Here is a 20,511-nt window from a genome sequence, read left to right as displayed (position 1 = left end):
CGTGTAATACGAAGACGAAGGGACACCGTTTATCGTGTATCCTCGTGTACGATCACCGAGCAAATAATCACCACGAAAACTTGAAACCGCCGCCATATAAACTTGCATCTGTCTGCCGCTCGTTGGTGGTTACGACCTCCACCCGGCACTAGGGGGAAATAAATTCCGATTTGTTTAAGTAAACTTAAAGAAAACGCCCGCTGACACTGCAGTCGTTGTGCATGCCTAAATTGCTTCTAAATGTACGTGACGAATCGTTATATCCGCTCATCAACTCCTCTAGTGTGTCCTCCGAGTTCAAATATTCCGTTGGCCATTTTCAAAGAAAATCCTGGCACTGTAAACGCAAGGATCCATCTGTCCATGGAATGAGCTGTTCTTTTGTTCCTATAAATTTCATCAATATGTAGATCACGTGATATGACAAAAAATTATTATTCCATAAGAAAACTTATCCTAAAGGTTATCCCAATTTCTTTCCCTTTTTTTAAGAAGGACAATTTCGTTACGATAAATCTAAACTTTGTCTTTTTATTTACCAAACAAAAATGATCTTATCTGAAACGAATCCACTGCGGGGCATCCAATTATATTGGATAAAATGCTTGATTTTGATTTGGTAGTTGTTTGGCGCATCGGCTTCTGTGGCCATATTGCACCTCCCAAGGTTTTTGCAGTACTTTGATCCAAGCCCGAGGCGGGAATCGAACCCGCGACCTTTGGGTTGCCGGGGGATAAAATGCAATCTACATTAAAGTTTTACTCCATGTGGAGTGGGTTAGCATCTCACTATACAGTGCTTCTTAAATGCTAGCTAACCACAGGACACTTAAGTTCTGGCTTAAATGCCCTCTCTCAAGTGGCATACGCAAAGTCGGTGGGAATGGGGGAGGTGAGGTTTTGACTTAAACTGAAAAAAGATAATTAGAAAATAAAGTAATGAAAATTTTTTGTCTTAACCCAAAGAGTAATGGCCTGTTGAAATAAACTCCAAAGTGGTCTTGGGGAGATGAAGAATCCTTTTAAATTTAAAGAGGAATCGGACAAATATTTAGAATTTACCTTTTCTCATTTGTTTGTTACCATGCGGAAGAAAGACTTAGAAAGTGTGTCCGGAACGTCTGTAATTTCTGAAATTTCACACCATGGGCGGCCTTTACTTTCCCAATGTGACCTTTGATACGGACTTTACTCTTAAATGTTACCACAGAAAACGGGAACTGGTCTGAGACTGTAAATGACGACGATCAAACCAAGATATCAGATTATCCTTAAAGGACACAATGATAAACTTCGGTGTTTGCTTTAATTTTAATGCGCACTGAGTGAAGGATTCTGTAGTTGATTCCATAAAAAGGAATTGTCCTCATTCAAAGAGAACTGAAGCGACAGTGTTCCCCAAAATTGCGTACATTCGAATGATCGGCGTCTGCTTTTGCAGGATGAAAAACTGAAATTTTGCGCATGAAAGGCCTGCAAAACGTTCCTTCAGCAAACCCTGCGTTCGAATGAACCATCAAACCCTTCACCGTTATATGCCACGACTTTCCATAATAACGATACGAATGCTTATCCCTAGAAGTCGGTCTGTCTCTCCCCCCCTTCCCAAATTATAATTGCACACTGTTTGTTTACGTTGCCGGACAGATGCAAATGAACTTGATCAGGAAACACGTCACGTCGTACTGTGCTGCTGCTGTCTCCAAGAGGGATTAAACGCAGTAGATTCCAGACGTCTGGTCATAGTAGCAATCTCAGGAATTAAGCTGACGAAACAGAAATTTTATAGTGGGAGGCGAAGTTTCCTTATAGTTTTGTAACCAAAGTACTTGTGACAGATGTTGCAAACTCTCTCAAGAGCCTCCTCCACAGAACAGTTCGAGATTGAAATTCCCGACGTCATCTTCTTGGGAAAGACTGCATGACCTTTTCTTAATTATTATTATTTTTTCAATTTTATTTTTTTCGTACTTTGGAACATTGTAATTGGGGAATGCCCTGTCACTGGGCATTCCCTAATCACAATATTCCAAGGCAAGAAACAAAAAAATATATAAGAATGTCCAATTATAATGATCCTGTATATTAATATACACAGGGTCATTATAAAATCCTTGTGCAGTTTTAAATTTTCATAACGTCCATTATATACACGATAAAATCAATCTGTAAAAAACGTTAGAAATGAAATTTAGTATGTACTGAGAGTGATTCATTCATTTTATTTGTAGTCAGAACTCATTACAACAACGATGCACCACACAGGAATTCCATAACTAGCTGGATGAAAAAGTTTAAAAAACAGATTTCGTCAATAATAAGCAACGATCTCTTGGCCATCACGTTCATCAGATTTGAGCCCACTGGATTTTTTCTCTATGGGGACACGTTAAGACTGTTTATTCAACAAAACCTCGCTCTTTAGACGATCTTCGGACTAGGATCTAATGTCATCCAGGGTATTACTGAAAATCAATTGCAAAATGTACTTGTAGAATTCGGAATCGTATCTCAGTTTGTATACGTAATGACGGTGAACATGTTGAGAATTAACAATCCCAAGAATAAATTCTTTCCCTTATCTTTGTTTGCATTGTAATGTGCAGGAAGTGAGAAGTCTGGTTCCTCCAAAGTGTATCATTTATGGCCTGAAGATGGGATTCGGCAAGAATCCTGAAACGTCACCTGCTAAAAAATTAGTGTAGTATTAGTATTAGTATTTAGTATTAGTAACGGCCGTATGGTGCAAGAAAGCCTATGGCTTATGCTGCACCAGCCAAAAAAAAAAAAAAAAAATCCGAACAAAACAATGATATAAACAAAAATTAAATAAATAAATAAATAATAATAATTAACAAATAAATAAAAATAATAAAATGAAATAAAAAATAAATAAAAAGGAAATTAATCCTATCATCCTATGCGCTTCCCTTACCCGAAAGTACTATCCAGATGACCTTTGAATTTCCCCAAACTGTCGGCCTCTACCACCCATGAAGGCAACTTATTCCAGTAATTTATAGCTCGCTGGCTAAAATAGAACTTCCTGCAATCCAATCTAAACATTTCCCCCCCGTAACTTGAATTTATGTCCCCTAGTTCTAGCATCATTTATAATCTTGAAAATTTCGTCCTCATTCATTTTACTGATGCCTCTCAGAGCCTTAAACACCTCAATCAAATCTCCTCTAAGGTGTCTAGTTTCCAAACTCTGCAACCCACATATTCGAAGTCTAGTATTGAGCTTGTATTATGTACGAGTTTAAAAAAACCTATTTGTTAAGAATTTTCACTCGGTACAATAGTGGAAACTAAAATTATTAAGTGCAACAAACAGGTGATAATCGGTACGCTTGTTTTTTTTATTAAAAGCATTTATTTTTTTATGTCTATAGAGTCTGTTTGGGAATGAAAATTAAAATAAATCAACTGGTCCGACTATACTCTAACAGTGAACTTTATATGTAAGATTTTATGAATAAATCAAAGACCTGAAAGAAGACACAGTGTGGCCAAAGGCTGAAAATTGTATGTGAGCAAGTATCCATCGTATCGATGTTTAAAATATCCAAATTTCGCCATCTAATTTAAGCGTGTCTTTTGTGGCATCACGGTGTATGTTCCACAAAGCAGCAACCTGGCGGCCAGATACGAAAGACCAAATAAAAGGCGATCTAAAGCGTTGTATAGTGATGATGAACCCCGGAATATGGAGTATCTCTTCAACAAACTTTAGCCTTCAATTACCACGAGCGAACAATAACATTGTAATGTGAACTGGGAAGCTGCAATCAGAGGTAAAAATAACTCGCAGATATTTATAAGATGACACTCTCATTAGCTTCCATTAAGAAAGTATTCATATTTGTACGAAGAGTACAAGGGTTCGTGTACGCCATTACAAAACATGTCGCTATATTTATATTAAAGTTATTAAGAAGATTCTTGAGGCACTCCAAATTTTAACGCAAAATAAGAGCACTGACTCCATTAATGTAGAAAGAGAGGACAACTCTTTGATCAAAGTTCCTTTCCTCTTAATATTTAAATATTTTGGTCCCATACCCAACATAAAAATGAGCGTCCACCACATTGAATTTCTATCTGTTGGTCCAATTAAGATAAGATGAATCGCATCAGCGATGCCTTAAGTTCTATTTCTTAAGTCACTCTGTAACGAATTTCTCTTTTATTATCTCATACGTTTATCAACCCAGTAAGCCAGCTTCATCGAGACCAGTGGAGTATTTCTGCGCTTCTTTCCACCGACGCCGGCTGCCCACACATCCCTTCCGAGACCAAATTCTACAGCCGATAAGTCCACAGCAAGCACGAGAAGTCTTAATGATAAAAAGAGCCAAACAAAAGCCATCCATCATGGGCGCGACTTGCACACAGGTGTATTTGCTGACGGACAGGCAGAGAATATTAAAGGAACACCCCAATCTCTTTATGAACGCATAAAACAACCCCACCGCTAGCAGTTGTTTCCGCAGCCAAACAACGCAGCTTACAAAGTCCGGCGGAAAGTCCTACGATCACGGCACGTATCTCCGGAGGCGATCAATGTTTGTAAGACTGACTGATGGTCGAATGTGATTCCACTCTCCTTGTTTTTTGTCTGTTCCGTTCCCTTCCGCAAAATCCACTAGAGAAGGTGTCGTCGTTGCATGCGCTGATAAGACGACGGAGCGGTTTACGATTTAGCGAAAGAGCTAAACAAGGAACGTGATGCTCTCTGAGGCACACCGTAACCTGGAATCAGATAAACAAACACAACCCTTCCTTCCCCCGCTAATCTAAACGTTTGTGCGCGCAGAACTTGAGGCGATGTTTGGGAAAGGGAATGTGAGCCATCGGTGCAACGTTAATTTCACATTGGTGGACTCGAAGACATCGAAATGTCGAGTCGCAGAGGATTCTGGAGGTCTTTCTCGTCGGTAGTCGTAATACTCGGTAAGATAAAGAGGACCCGATAAGGTTAGAAGAGGTTGGTTGATTTTTTTCCATCCGAAAGACAATTTTTTGTTCGTCGTCCAAAGTCAAATAGCGAGATTATAAAACCCAAAAGTTCAGATTTTGATATCCATAGGGCCATCTTAAGAGGTGAATGCGATCGCCAGTGCACCCGAATCTTTCAAATGGCTAATTTATTTTCTTTTTCTTATTATTATCGATGTAATTACATTCTTTAAAGGTTTTTATACATTTCGGCACATCTTATACACGCTGTTCTACAAAAGTCATGTGACACCTCTAATTGCAGGAAACTGTGTGTGACTACGAAATAATAAAACATTTTATCTATAAAGATGCAAAAGGAAAGAGCTGACACAGTTTCAGAGGGAAATCATGGTTGGATGCTACGTGGAGAAATTGCCTTTGCGTGCTTTTTGTAAAGAATTGAATATTCCAAAGTTAATAACCAGCGCAGGGTACTGAAGAAATGGAAGTCCAGAAGTGATAAGGATTAGCAAAACATTATCCGATAGGGGCAGATACCCCTTGAGACGGCTCGGATTCTCTTGAGTCGGCAAAAGGGTAACTCAACAGTATTCGAGTTTAGAGCTACCATAGGTAAGTCTGCCCACCTTGATTTCAGGCATCTATCTTAGCGTGGCGCTGTCTACAGATGGTTCTGGAATTGTTGGCAAATCCCAGTAATTCTGAGGAAGCCGGCAAGAGAGTGCATTGAACCTTCCAATTCAATGAAATCTCTGGAGAGATTCCATTGGATTGGAGAAGTACAACGCATCGCCAATATGTAAGGCGGTTCTAACAGTAAAGTCAATAACTACAGCTCAGTGAGACTGATTTCCATGGTAGGAAAAATGTTGGAAACAATGATGAAGAGTGCAATCCAGGGACATTTAGATAGAAATGGCATTCTGAAGGAAACAAAACACTGTTTTGTTAAGGGAAAATCGTGTTTAACTAGCCCGGTAACCTATTTTGACACAGGTATTCATGAGCTGGATGGGATGAAGGGAACAATTTTAGCAAGGCATTCTGATTCAGTACTCAAAAGAGGTTACTGTATAAGCTGGAACATGTTGGGATTACTGAAAAGATTCTAAGATAAATTGCATGATGGTTGCAGGAGTACAGGATTCTGACTGATGGATGTTCTTCAGATTTGTGTAGCATCAGAAGTGGGATCCCCAAAGATCGGGCTTGGACCACTGTTACTTCTGATTTTCATTAACGATATCAACGAAGGGACAGAGGGTGTAATGTCAAAATTTGCAGACGATGTAAAGATTGGGAGAGTTGTTAATGATCGGAGCCAAGCAGTGCTCTTTCAGGATGACTTGAACAGGCTGCAACAATGATCAGAAAACTGGCAGACACATTTTAATGCAGCAAAATTCAATGTCTTACACTTATCAAATAACAACCTTAAAATAACGCATACATTTGGTACTGTCGAATTAAAAACAGTAGAGAAAGAAAAGGATCAATGAGTTACGATACGGGCAGATATGAAGCTCTCTGAGCAGTGTAAATAGGCGGCCAGGAAAGTCCATGGTGTCCTATCGATTTATCGATTAATAACCTGTAGAGATAGGGAGGTCATAATCTCATCGTATAACGCAATTGTAAAACCGCACTTAGAATACCATGTCCAAGTATGGAGATCTCATCTGCAAAAGAGCTTCATGAAAGGGTCCAAAGACGGACAACCCGCATGGTGAGATCGGCAAAAGGGCGACCATATGATGAAAGACTCCGAATACATGGGCTGCAGAGCTTGATAAACAGGGACTTTACTGGGGAATTGTTTGAGGTTTGGCTGGTTGCTTGGTTGTTGTAGGGTTTTAGGCGCTGATCAACTTACACAATATTGGCCCGTATGTATTATGTCTGTAAACTATATGTGTTCTGGGATCGATTTTTTGTTTGCTGGACGAAAAACCCAAATTTCCAGGGCAGAAAGCCATGCTACCCTCATCTGAGACTGACTAACTCAGCAACATTGGGAAAAAGGACGATAGAAATTCTCGCGTTATTGACGGGATTCGAACTCAGTTTTTTTCCAGTCCATTGTGGGGAAGACGGTAATTATACCAACTGCTACCCACGAGGGTGATTAAGGTATATAAGGCTCTGAAAAGGGTTAGTAAAATGAGTGAAGGCAGAATTTTCACTGTTATAAAGAATCCTATTTGTCCAGATAGTCCAGTAATTAAAATCATCGTACTCCCCACACCTGGTGGAAATGGCCCAGGTTCTAGTGCCATCAATGACGAGGAATCCAAACTGTCGGCCACAACTCCGGAGGAAACTTGTTCCATAGTCAAGAACTCGTTGGCTAAAAGAATACTTTTCCTCGTAATTTGAATTTATAGCTCCTAGTTCTGGAATTATTTATAACAACAAAAACAGAAACAAAAAAAAAGAAAAAAACTGTCATATTAAGGGAACGCGAGAACCATTTCATCTGTCTATATGGCGTGTCTGCGCGCGTAGCACAGTGGTATCGTCACCGTCCTCTCCACACCGGGTGGAAAAGGCCCGGGTTCGAATCCCGTCGATGACGCGAGGAACTTTAATGGGTTATTTTCACTCCGTGGCTTAGTTAGTCGGTCTGAGGAGTAGATAGCAAGGTTTTTTCCCCAGAAATTAGGGTTTTTCATCCAGCAAAACAGGAAAATCTACCAGAGAATACACGCAATTTACAGACACAAAACACATGGGTAGATGTAATCAATTACGGGTGACCCTAATAAATAATTTGATTTTTTTTGTCCATATGGCGTGTGTTCTCTGGTCGATTTGCCTGTTTTGCTGGACGAAAAGGCGAAGTTCCCGGGTTACAAAACATTGCTACTGGCCTGAGACAGACTAATTCAGGTACGGAGCAAAAAAAAAGTCCATGAAAATTCCTCGCGCCATTGACGAGATTCGAACCCGGGTCTTTTCCAGCCGGTGTGCTACCAGCTGGTAGGATCTACAGATGGATTAAAGATATAAAGAGGAATCTACAGATGGATGTACAGATGGATTAAAGATATAAAGAACTTTGGTAGAAATAAGAGCAAGAAAAGGTTCACTTGCTACAGATTGATATAATCGTTATTAATCCAGGTCAATAAGTGGAATTCGTATTCGTATCTATTAAGAATATAGAAGTATCTGACTCTCTGTTTCCACTGTTGACAGACCTAAAATCCACGCACCGAATCCTTAAAAAGAAACACGATGACCATCGTTTACGTTAAACAGAATATCTCGTGGAGGACTCTTTATATTGAACTCATGACCCATCTGTATTGTAATGCCCCAGTTAGATTAAAGTGGCTTTTTTAATATTCTCCAAATACTCTAAGTGAGAGCAGCACTGCTCTTTGCCCTTTAAATAAATATCATTGCAGATCTGGTTTCTTTGAAAACGTTCCTGGAACTTACTCGTTAATTTCACACAAGACTCCAAAGCCCTGTTCACCAAAGTGAATAACTTCATATGGCTCATCTTAGAGTGCGCATATAGAGATACCCAACTATCTCATTAGCAAGTAAAATCCAAGAAACTTAATTTAAGCTGACAACCTTGTCCTTCCTAAATCCTCAACTCTAAAGTTCGCTCCGCTTTCAGTTGCATAATCCCTGTTAAATGCAGCTCACAGACACCGAGTGTGTGCCTTTTCGATTCATTTGAAACTTTCTCTCGCGTGCATTCTAATTTTCATTGGCCTATCATTGGACGAACGAAATTTGCCGATGAAGACTTTTTCCGAAGAAGGGGTAGCTTCATTTACCATTAATCCCTCCCCCCAAAGTAATTTCTTCACAAAAACCCCACTTAAAACGTTAATGAACAAAGCGATTGGACCGTTTTAAATGCTTCCTCGAGAAATACAAGAAAGGAGGGCGGATGCAGCCAATGCCCCCCCCCCTCCCCTGACATCATTTAGGGGTAGCGGGACAGTTCGAATGATGGATCAAAAGTTGGATATCGCTTGTTATTAATTAATTATTTCTTCCATCATCCACTGTATTAATTAAGTCCTCCTTCTGAGCAATTACACCCCACCTCGCTGTATCGTTTTCGTGTGGTGTGCAACTCGGGCTTGTTATTACCCGTGAGGCAATTTTTATAAGAAGGCGGTAATTAATGAGTAATTAAATAAAATGATTGAGCTAATGTAGAAATCAGGCGACACACTAATGAGAGGTAGGCTTAACGAAACGTAAAATACGTTAATAATCCCTTGTCACGAATACGCCATGTTTTGCCAGTTACGACATAAATCTTAACTCCTGCACGCACATCGGGCATCCCAATTAGTCGTCATGCTCGTGCATGGGGTGTTTATGACACTGCGGAAACTCGTTGACCTCCGCTAAGATCTGCGTCGCTTCTGCAGGAAATAAGACGCGACATGTGTCACTGATTACCACTTGTTTTGTCAATCTCTTTCTCTTTGTGTCTTTCGGTAGCCATCTCTTCTTTCCCGTTGTTTTTCAAGCCTTCATCGCACAGCAGGTGTTGAGAATTCTTTTGAAGGATTTACTTGTATCGATGCATTTTGATACTCTTGAAAAGCAGTGCAAGTTCAAATCAGTTAACCAAACAAATGCTTTTTGTTTATCAGAACTGTTCATTACATAGACAGCAATCTTAAATTCTAAATAAATATAAGCGAATTTTAATTAATTGAAAACAGATCATACTTACTTAAATAACGGGCTGAGTCCATTATAAATGGGCTCAACCACTGGGATGTAGCCAGTCCATTGTCTACCAGGGTCACCTGAGCTTCCTGATAGAGACAACAACAACAAAATAATAATAAAATAAAAGAAGAAGAAAGCGAGGATAGTTAAAGAGGGGGAAGTTAAAGTGGGAAGGAAGAAAGAAGGCGTCCTCCAGATGAGGGAGGGGGAGGGTACGAAGGTTGGAAACCCCTGGCCTGGAAAACCCATTCACCCAGTGCCACGGAAAGAAAAAAGGTTGCAGGTTAGAGTTACCTTGTAAATGAGGCACCACCGGTGAAAACCACGGAGGAGATTTTGGATATGTTTGGACGACAGAAGGTAGGAAAATTTTGGTAATAGCTTCTTTGATGGTGTTATTCCACGAGTCTTGACAAATTTCGACGAGTTGATCTGAAATACGTTTTCTCTCTCTTTTGGGATCGTTGGCCAGATCAAGGTGGTTGTCGAGGATCTCGGAGGGAATACCTTGCTTTAGTCTTTGAAATAGGCCTCTCTTGATCACCTCAAGATACAGGGGTAGATATCCAGCCACGACTTGATTGGCAGGCGTACCAACAGTGCAAAAGGCTCCAGTAACTGTGAGGAGCAGAGCTCTCTGAATGGAATCTAGCTTAGCTCTATTTCGCTGGATGTTGGCTCTAGTACATCACACTGCTGCACTGTAGCAGAAGATGGTTTCATATATTAAATGCAAGTGCCCTTCGTTTAAAGCCCCAGTCTACCCTACTAATTCTAGCAGTCAGTGCCGTATATTTTCTTTATTTTGATTACAACATGAACTAGATGCGGGAAAAATGTCAGCTTCATATCGAGTAGAATGCCTAAGTATTTTATTTCAGGGAACAATTTGATGGGTGCACAATTAATTTTTATGGTTGGTGGTCTAGTTAGTTGAAGCGAACCCTTGAACAAAATACACCTGGTTTTCTCACCAAAAGTGAGACGGTGTGTGAAGGCCCAGCCCTGGAGCTTTCTGAGGGCCAGATTTGCGTTGACTTCCAACTGGACTCTAGAACAAGAATGGTCAACCAAGACCAGAGACACAGCACACTCAACGTCCATCTCCAGGAACTCATCCAAGACAATGGACCAGAAGACAGAGCTCTGAGGATACCCCGGGTAACCAGCCTTGAGACTTGCTGGTACTTGATGGTGAGCATGATCTTACGCTGGTTTAGGTACGAGGAAATACATTGTAAAAGGGTGCTTGGCCACCACAGGGGATCAAAAGCACCAGACAAATCCACTGCAATGGCCAGGGAGTATGTTACAGGACTGTTTTTGTTCATAGAGATGAGGTACTGAAGCGTATCTTCCGTACCAGTTTCGCGTTTGAATCCGAATTGGTGGGAGGATGCCAGGTTTGGTTCTGTGTAATATCTTTCCATCCGAATGTGAAGAAGCCTTTCAAGCAGTTTGGAGAGGAGAGGAGAGGAGAGGAAGCAAGGCAATTAGTCTGTAAGATTTAGGAATTTCTGGAGGCTTTTCAGGACCTTTGATGATAAGTTTTATATTAGCCTCCTTACACTCTGTGGCTATAAAACTATTATTTTTAGGCCACCCGAATTCATCTGCTGTGCTGTATGTCTTATGTCTGTTAATTGCCTGTGTTCTATGGTCGATTTGTCTGTTTTGCTGGACGAAAAATCCCAGTTTCTGGGGGGGGGGGAACCTTCCTATCTACGCATGAGACCTACCAACTCAGCCACGGAGTGAAAAACTCTGCGGCTATAGAGTGTAAAGTGTATTGTAAGTGTACCGGTTCGCTGGGAAGGCCAGAGATTTAAAAGTGTATGGATTTTGTATCGTTCTTCTGGCCATTTAGCCGCTGGACCCCTGCTAAGGCCCAACGTTGCCCACATTTTGTCCCGTGGAGGCAGACCAGGTACCCAGTAGATTGAGATTTATACTCTGGCAAGCCCTGCCACCTAGTTTCCTGGGATTTCAGTGGCTAAGGCTTAATAAAAAAAAAACATGTAGGAATGATCGCTGAGGTAAGTTAGGCCAAGAGAGATTTGCGTAAACGTTTGGAATTTTTACCCGTTTGATTTTTTATCACTGTGTGGGGAGTACATTTAGTGGACAGACAAAGTAGGGGAGGGAGGGCTGAAGACTGGAGGGGAAAAGACAGAAGTATGGGGACGATAGGGAAGGCGACCCCAGGTGATCAGCGAGGCATGCTCATGCCCCATCAGGCGAAGAAGGGGACTGCGGGGAGGGAAGAGGACGGAGCAGGCCGTCCCCTATCCCCGCCTGGGAAGAGGGGGAAAAATGGGGCCACGCAAGGGAGCATGGCCTGCATCAATCTGTAGTTGGTCCACTGTTATATGGAGGTCTCCATTTGGGTTGTCACTTGTAGGACCAGGTCCCGTCCAGTTCAGTCAAGTCAGTTGGATGGAGTTTACCATCCTCTCTCTCATTCCTGGTGTATTGCTTATAGCGTTCTCCTTCTTGAGAAGAGTTCTTGGCCATAATGAACCATACTATGGGAAATCGCCTGCACGACAAACTTAACAGAACAAAATATTTTTCATGAATATTTTATTGTGAACAGTGTTGCTGAAGGTGAATATTTGATATAATAGGCATCCTGGCATGCAAATTTCTAGTTTCCAATAGAAATCGATCTACCACTTTACAGAGCCGTACATTACGCAAATTATTCATGCCTATAAAAACATGGGTTGCGACCACATCACTTTCTTTTCTTTCTTTTTTTCTTTTTTTTTTTTGGCTTGCTGAGTGGGATAGCCACATTTCCAGTACTCAGGATGGCAAGTCATCGTTGTTTAAATGATTATTTCAGATGGTGGGGCGTTGAACAATTTGAACAGGGTAGTCGCAGACAGCACGTTCGCTTAATGACACAGTGTCATCTCGTCACTATGGAACCAGTTTCAGGAGACAGAAACCATTACAAGAAGAGCGGGCCAAGGTAGCACGAGGGCTGAGAACCAGAACAGACTGCTATCTAACAGCAAGACGGATGTCCCTACGATGTCCTGTCATCAACCGTCTCTTGTGGTTGCTGGCGGCCACAGGGGAAAACATTTTAAACCGGACTGTGTCAAGAAGGCTCAATTCATTTGGGCGACTCTGCGCGAGGAAACCAGTCGTTTGTATCTCATTTATCCCAAACCACCGCAGAGACAGTCGGAACTAGTACCACGAACATGTTACCTGAAGCCCTGACAAATGGGGTACAGTTATTATTTCTCCAAGGATACTAAAGTTACTGCTACTGACCAGGGGGTGAAGATACATATTCAATTATGTTACAGAATACACCGATGAGCCAAAACATTATGACCACCTACCTATTATGATGTTGGTCCTCCACGTGCAGCCAAAACAGTTGGTACCCGGCGAGGCATGGACGCTACAAGATTTCTAAATGTGTCTTGTGGTATCTGGTACCAACACGTAACCAGCAGATCCTTTAACTCCTGTAAGGTACGTGGTTGAGACGCCGCAGATCGGAGTTGCTGTTCCAACACAAACCACAGATGCTCGATTGGATTGATGTCTGGGGAATTTGGAGGCCAGGGCAATACCTGGAAGTCTTCCTCATGTTTCGCAAACAAGTCTCGAAGAATCCGGGCAGTGTGACATGGCGCATTATCCTGCTGAAAGACGGCACTGCCAGAGGGGAAGACCGTTGCCATGAAAGGGTGTACCTGGTCAGCAATGATGTTTAGGTAGGTACTGAATCAAGCAGTGAATCTCACCGATTCAACTGCTGGGGGCGAACCACATGCCGAGGCCTCCCCTTTTTTTTTTTTTTTTTTTTAAGGTAAGTGGTAGACGTTAGAGTGCCCGGAAAATGGTATCCCAGCAGAACATCGCCCAAAGCATGCCACCACCAGCTTGTTTTCGTCCCACGGTGCATCCAGGCGCCATCACTTCCCCAGTTAAACGATGCACACGTACCCGGCAGTCCACACGGTGCAACAGGAAACGTGATTCATCCAACCAGACGACCTTCTTCCAATCACTCAAGGTCCAGTTTCGATGCTCGCGTAGCCCATTGTAGGCGCTGTCGCCGGTGAACCATGGTTAGCATGGGCACTCGGAGCGGCCTGCGGCTACGCAGCCCCATGCGTAAAAAAGAAACCTTACGCAGCGCTATGGACCTCCAGACAAGAACTGGTAGGTATCAGGAACCCTGACCTTGTTAAACAATATATTTTAAGATGCGTCATCCCCATCCCTCTCTACGCATCTCAGATATGGTTTCTGCCCCAGATGCTACCATCAAGGCTTTCTTAGGTTTAGAGCACTGGACGCTGAGATGGTTAAACAGGATCACTACGCAGCCATTTACAATCTCAAGAGCCATTTTATATGCCAACTTGGATGTCACGTCTTGGTCTCACATAATTGTCACCAAGAATATTCTCACGCTTGCAAAACTGCTGACCGGGAGACTCGACCTGCTGACTCGGCCCCGCATGACGCAAAGGTGGGCGAATAGAACACCATCCCCTCCCATCAGTAGCGCGCTCACGCAGCTGGAAAGCCTTCGGCGATTTTTTACTTTTAACACCATTAAGATGTACAGTACAACGATCTTCAAGCAGACGCAGAAAAGCTTTGCACAGAAAAGAGGTACAGGACTGAAATGTTTCAGAATGCATTACTCCACCTATAAATGTTGAGTGAAGCCCACAGATGAAAATAAAAGAGAATGCAGGAAGTGAAGAATGAACTGGTCGGGGCTGTTTTTGCTCCTGTTATGTTTATATTGGACGTCTTGTCTTTCTGATATATCACTGTAAATAGTGGTGTAGATGTGAACATTCTTTAATTCCTTGTAAAATTGCAAATTATGCTTGTGCTCTCTTTCTATCTGCCTGTCATGTAAAAATAAGGCAATGATATGTATAATATAGTTAATTAGACAATGTGTAATTTGTAAATTTATTAAGAAAACGATATGTATAAATTATAAATGGATAATTATGTATATAACTTATATTTGTATATCTGAATGTGCACCCCCTGGTTAACAGCCGTAAGCGGAAGCCTCTTAGGAGAAAATAAAGATGATAATAATAAAAAAAAAAATTTCAGCAGGGTTCGATGTACTGTGTGTTGTGACACATTACTCGCGAGGCGCCTCCGTAGCCAGGTGGGCAAGAGCAGCAGCGCATAGCACACGCTTCTTGATTAGACCGGGGTTCGAGCCCGTGACCACCAAATACGGAGGATGCGGAAAGGTCAGGGAATGACCACCGCATATCCCCGGAGCAATATAGCCTTAGTTGCTAATGCTCCTAAAAACCAAATAACAACATTACTCCGGTCACTAACATTCTAATTACCGGCGAATTACTACAGTCGCCTTTCTGTAGCCACGTACCATCCGGTAGAGCCTTCGCTCACCTCGAGCATCGATGAGCCGTGGTCGTCCAACACCTCGCCGGTGGTTCGTGGGTTTCCCCTCCTCGGACCACTTTCGGTAGGTACTAACCACGGCTGACCGTGCGCATCCCACCAGCCGCGCCGTTTCGGATATGCTCTGACCCAGTCGTCTGACCGTTACAATTTGGCCTTTGTCAAACTCGCTTAAGTCCACTGCCTTTCCCATCTGAAGAACAAGAGTAACACTGATTAACGGAGCTCAGTATCAGGTGTGTTTTATACCGTGTCCCGACCCGCGCGCGCTGTAGTTCACCTGCAGTTGCTTCGATTCGCATAACGACTCGCTGGTCATAATATTTTGGTTCATCGGTGTATAAGACTATACAGAATTTTAAAATACGGTTCTGTTCTCTGATGAGTCCCGTTTTAGCCAACAAACAGATTCTAGACGTTATTTCATCTGAAGGCAAAGAGGAATGCAGTACCGTCCCTCCAACATCAGAGAAAGGGACACTTAAGGTGGAGGCGGTGTTCTCGTAATTGAAAGCGTAAGGTCCTTTTCAATTATGAAAAGATCTCAGGAAAATGCTCGTGTAGCTAGTTCTACACTGGAGATGATTTAGGAGATTCGCTTTGAAGTGTTTCCCCATTCTGCATCTTGGCTTCGTCGTTGGATCGCCGAAGGATAAGTACGAACCTGGCATTCAGACGCCAGACTGTTCAGGCCAGACGAAGAATGTACAGTCTGACATTCAGACGCCTTTGGAAGTTATTTGCCGTTGATTCTAAGGTCTGGCAATGATACTAGAGCGCATCATAAGATTCTAGACAATTGTATAACCCCCCTTCATTCTAGACAACTTGTGGTTATCTGGAATGAGACATTTATTTACTTTCAGTTTATTTATACACCCCAAAACATCATGATGCTGAAAGGGTAAAAGTATTTTCTTCTGTGTGGACTTGATCCACAGATATAAATATTTGGTAACAGATTCTGTTTATGTTTTAAATACAGTTGGAATAAATAAATCGAGAATGAGTTACTCATTTCATTTCCGGGAAATCTTACAATTGGATTGGGGGATTTGTCAAAAAGTTTTGAGAACAGAATATTTAAAACGTATTAATAAATTATAGAATACGTTATTTTCACATCTTTTATGTCCTATAAAATGACACGAAAAACAACTGTATGTCAACGTCTGTTGTAGTTTCTAAAATTTAATTTTTTATGTTGGGGAGGTGGAAGAAGAATGAATATACAGTACAGCATACGAGCGTCCTTCAGTAATCAAATTTTTGACCAAAGAGAGCAGAAATACCACAGAAATCCGTGAAAGAATGACTAGCGTGTTTGGAGAGGAATTGCCCAGTTGTTGCAAGATGGCCGGCAGCGTTCAAAAGAGAACGGGAATCGGTTGAGGACGATTCGAGGTCTGGTCGGCCATCTGAGGCAATTGGTTCTGAAACAATCGCCATCGTTGAACAAAAAAAAAATTAGTAAACAGAATAATTAAAAGTGTTTGGACTTGAAGAAGTACTTAACCATGCGTGGAAGCATTTTAACAATTATACATGAACAATTGGGAATGTTCAAAGTTTGTGAAAGTTGAGTTCCCAGAAATATTTCCATTCAGAACAAATATCAGAAGATGGAGTCATCAAAAGAGAATTTAAAATTAATTCTTGCTAATCCAGATAGATTTTTATCCCTTTTGGTGACTGTCGATGAAACGTGGCTACATTTTTATGATCCTAAATCCAAATTAGAAAGCATGTACTGGAAGCACAAGGGATCTCGAACCCCGAAAATATTTCGAACCCAACCACAGTTGGAAAAAAGTGTTGGCCTCAGTTTTCTGGGACACCAGAGGATTGTTGTGAATTTACTACGTTGTATGCCAAAACCACAGCTTGCGCTATCCTTATGTCAAATTAAAAAAACAAAAAAAAAGATAAATTCGCATTTAATAAGTAAGATTAAGAAAATATACGTACATATTCATGATTAACTCGGAACTACTTTTAGCAAATAAAAAAACAAAACATCACGCGAGTGGTTCAATGCTTAAGTGAAGTCCAAAATCGGTCATGATTCACATTTCATAAGAAAAGATCTCATACATCCAAATGTTATTCAGTTCTGTGGTGAACCAAGGAGTCCATAGTTTCAAACTCCGGTAGTTTGCAGTAAAGTTCACTTCTCTCTGAGAAACAACTTCATTCGGAGCTACAGTGGATCCAGTCCACACCACGTATTGCTGGGTTTGTCTAGACACTGAAAAAGAGTTGCATCTCAGGAAGGCTGAAACAGCAAGGAGTCTTTGAAGAAAGATAAGGAAACAGCTTCAGACAACAGGTATATTCGCACGTTTGATCTTCAAAAGGCCCTACATTTCCATAAGCCCACTGTTTATAATGCATATAAGAGAAACATGTATATTTATAATTATGGTGTCCATGCTTTTAACAAGAACCAAGTATTCGTGAATATGTGGGATGAAACAGATGGAGGTAGAGATTCTCAGGAGATAGCAGCAGTTCTTTGTACACATCTTGCACTCCACTCCTCTCACTATTAGCACATAATCTCGCAATCTGATGCCTGTACTGGGCAAAACAGAAATTAGAAACTGGTTCTATTTCTAATGAAATTGGTAAATGGGACTCTCAGCAAATGTCATTGATGTGAAATTCATGGTTTCGGTTCATTCATTCTTACTTAACGAAAGGGACCGCACGTTAATTGAAAAAGCTGTCCACAAAAATAATCTTTGCATATCTGTAATTGATGTCACAGATAAGAAAAAAGAGAATTTACCACTCATGTGGTAAATTCTCAGAAACATGTAAATAATGAAGACGATGAAATGAAGGATGAATGTGTATGCTAATTAAGCTTAAGAAATAATTTAACGTCTTCTGAGAATACCTTTTCTTTAACCTAAAATATGAAATGAAGCAATTCTAGATTTACATCAAATTCAGGAATGAAGTGAATCGAGTCCAAAATTATTATTATTAATTATCATTAAATCTTGAAAACTATCAACTATTAATTAGCTGATACACTAATGTAACATCTTCTGTTCAGGTGTTTTTTAGAAAAAAGATCAGATAATTATACTGTCTGTAAATTGCGTATGTTCTGAGGTCGATTTTCTGTTTTGTTGGACGAAAAACCAAAGTTCCCGGGAGAAAAACCACGATACCCTCGCCTGAGACCATGCGTAATCTAGTGAAAAGGTCAATACCAATGGACTTGACTCACTTCAGCATTGAACCACTCACAAAGAAAACGGGGCGATACCTTTTATTCAAAACGAACTTTACGCTGTAGTGGTAACGTCATGCCCTTCTACAGGGGCAAAAATCATCGTAAAATTTCACGAAGTGGGAGGAAAACGAAATTTTTACGTTACTCCTTCGGCGGATTTGTTAGGCCAGAATCAGCCGATATGGGTTGGACTTCGCATCCTTCTGCAATCCGTGCAATTAGATCAACAACAATCTTTTAAGCTTACCAGCTGTCTACCGAACTCTACAGCGAACAGAATACGACAAGGGGGTGGGAAGAAAATCTCGCGTCCACCTCCCCGATAATAACTATTATTCCTCGCCGAATGCTTCGTCAACGTACCCTTTCTGCCGAACATCGGCGGAGTGAACAGTAATGAGTATTTGTGTGTAGCGAACGATTACACTCTTCAGACAACACGGGCCGGACTGCACGCGTGTGTAATTATGACGACGTGTCGTTAATATCTTCCCTAAGCATCCCTCGCCGGGTGGGTGGGAAGGCTTTTATCGACGTAGCTTCCACTAACAGTCCGACACCGCACACGATGAGACACGCTTTCAGTCGTGTGATTTCTCAAAACGACTGCCTTGTCTCGTCTCACCCTTGGCCAACTTTAATTACGTGCATTAACAGCCTGATGCGGCTCTTAATGCACGGCAAAATAATGACGCAATATTTTCCGCAGCTCGCTCCATAACGGCTACGAATTGCTTCGGACAAGCTCCCTCTTTGTGGCCTTTCGATTAAATGCGATCAGTAGTCATAACCTTTGGAATAACGCAACCGTTTTACTGCTGTTTAATATTTCTCCCTAATTGGCCAAATGACTTGCACGCCAATGGCTGGAATACAACAAGAAGTGGGGAAGGGTGGGAGGGATCTGGTCCCAGTGTGGTGGTCGAAGACGTCTTTGCTGTCTCTTATACTTGCTCCCAAAATCCTAGCTATGGTTCCCTGCTGTACTGGGTCTTTCACCCTTATAATCTATTCATATTAAGCCTCTCATTGCTCAGTCCTCATCCAAGTAACCATTTTTCTGAGAGAAATGAGCCTCAGTTTCGTGTATTTGTTCTCCATTACCTTGGAAGCACTCTTTAGTCAGCGATGACCACGAAATATAAAAATTTCCACCTAATTTTAAAAACTAAGGATTATATCTTAGCGATTTGTACACCTCATGACGTAATAAATGCACAACATTTAATATCTGGATACACTGACCAAAGTTCAATTTTAATAAGAGGTAATGGCGCTTGTTGTATATTAAATTTCTTATTCAGAAGGACAACTTAACAACTCCTAGTTATATACACTGAGTGATCACTGAATTATGACCATCTTCCTAATACCGTGTTGGCCCGAAGGAAACAAGAAAAAAGCAGAAGGAAAAGCACCTTTGGAATAAGAAAGTGAAAAAAGGCGGCAAAGAATAGGAGTAAGTTCAGAAGCACAGATTTTGAGAACAAGTGGAGAAATACCATCAGGTCCTGGAGCTTTCTGAGCATCAAGATTCGTCAAAATCCTTCTGACATCCTTTTGACGGAAGACCACAGGAGGCATTGAATGGAGTGTGTTGGGAATGGTGGGAGGTGTTTTACCAAGATCATTAATACATGAGTTGGAAGAAAAATGGGATGCTAGCAGGTCAGCTTTATCCTTGGCTGAAGTGACAACAGAACCATCTGGTTTGGACAGAGGTGGGAGCACAAATGAGCAAAAGTTGCGACCAATAGCTTTGGCAAGAGACCAGAATGCTCGGCTACCATTAGGGCAAGAAGCAAGTTTTCTACTCTTAGACTGTTCAAACTCTAGTTTGGACTGATTAATAACTGCTTTACAATTGTTGCGAGCTTTGGTGTAGGCAGAAAATGAAACTGGAGAATTAGAAACAAGCAAATTACGATATGCAACATTCTTCTCTTGAACAGCCTTAGCACATTTATTGGAAAACCAAGGTTTATTTAAAGGAGGAGATTTTAAAGTGGAGTGTGGGATAAAGGATTCCATTCCTGCAAGAATAATTTCACTGATACCATCTGAGCAAACGTTGACATCAGAAGTTTTGAAACAGTAATCCGACCAAGGAAAAGAAGAAAAGAAGTCTCGCAGGTCATCCCATTTTG

Source organism: Mastigoproctus giganteus, chromosome 5 (genome assembly GCF_048544385.1).
Source record: "Mastigoproctus giganteus isolate SK-2022 chromosome 5, ASM4854438v1, whole genome shotgun sequence".
NCBI classification, from domain to species: domain Eukaryota; kingdom Metazoa; phylum Arthropoda; class Arachnida; order Uropygi; family Thelyphonidae; genus Mastigoproctus; species Mastigoproctus giganteus.
This window is presented reverse-complemented; position numbering follows the sequence as displayed.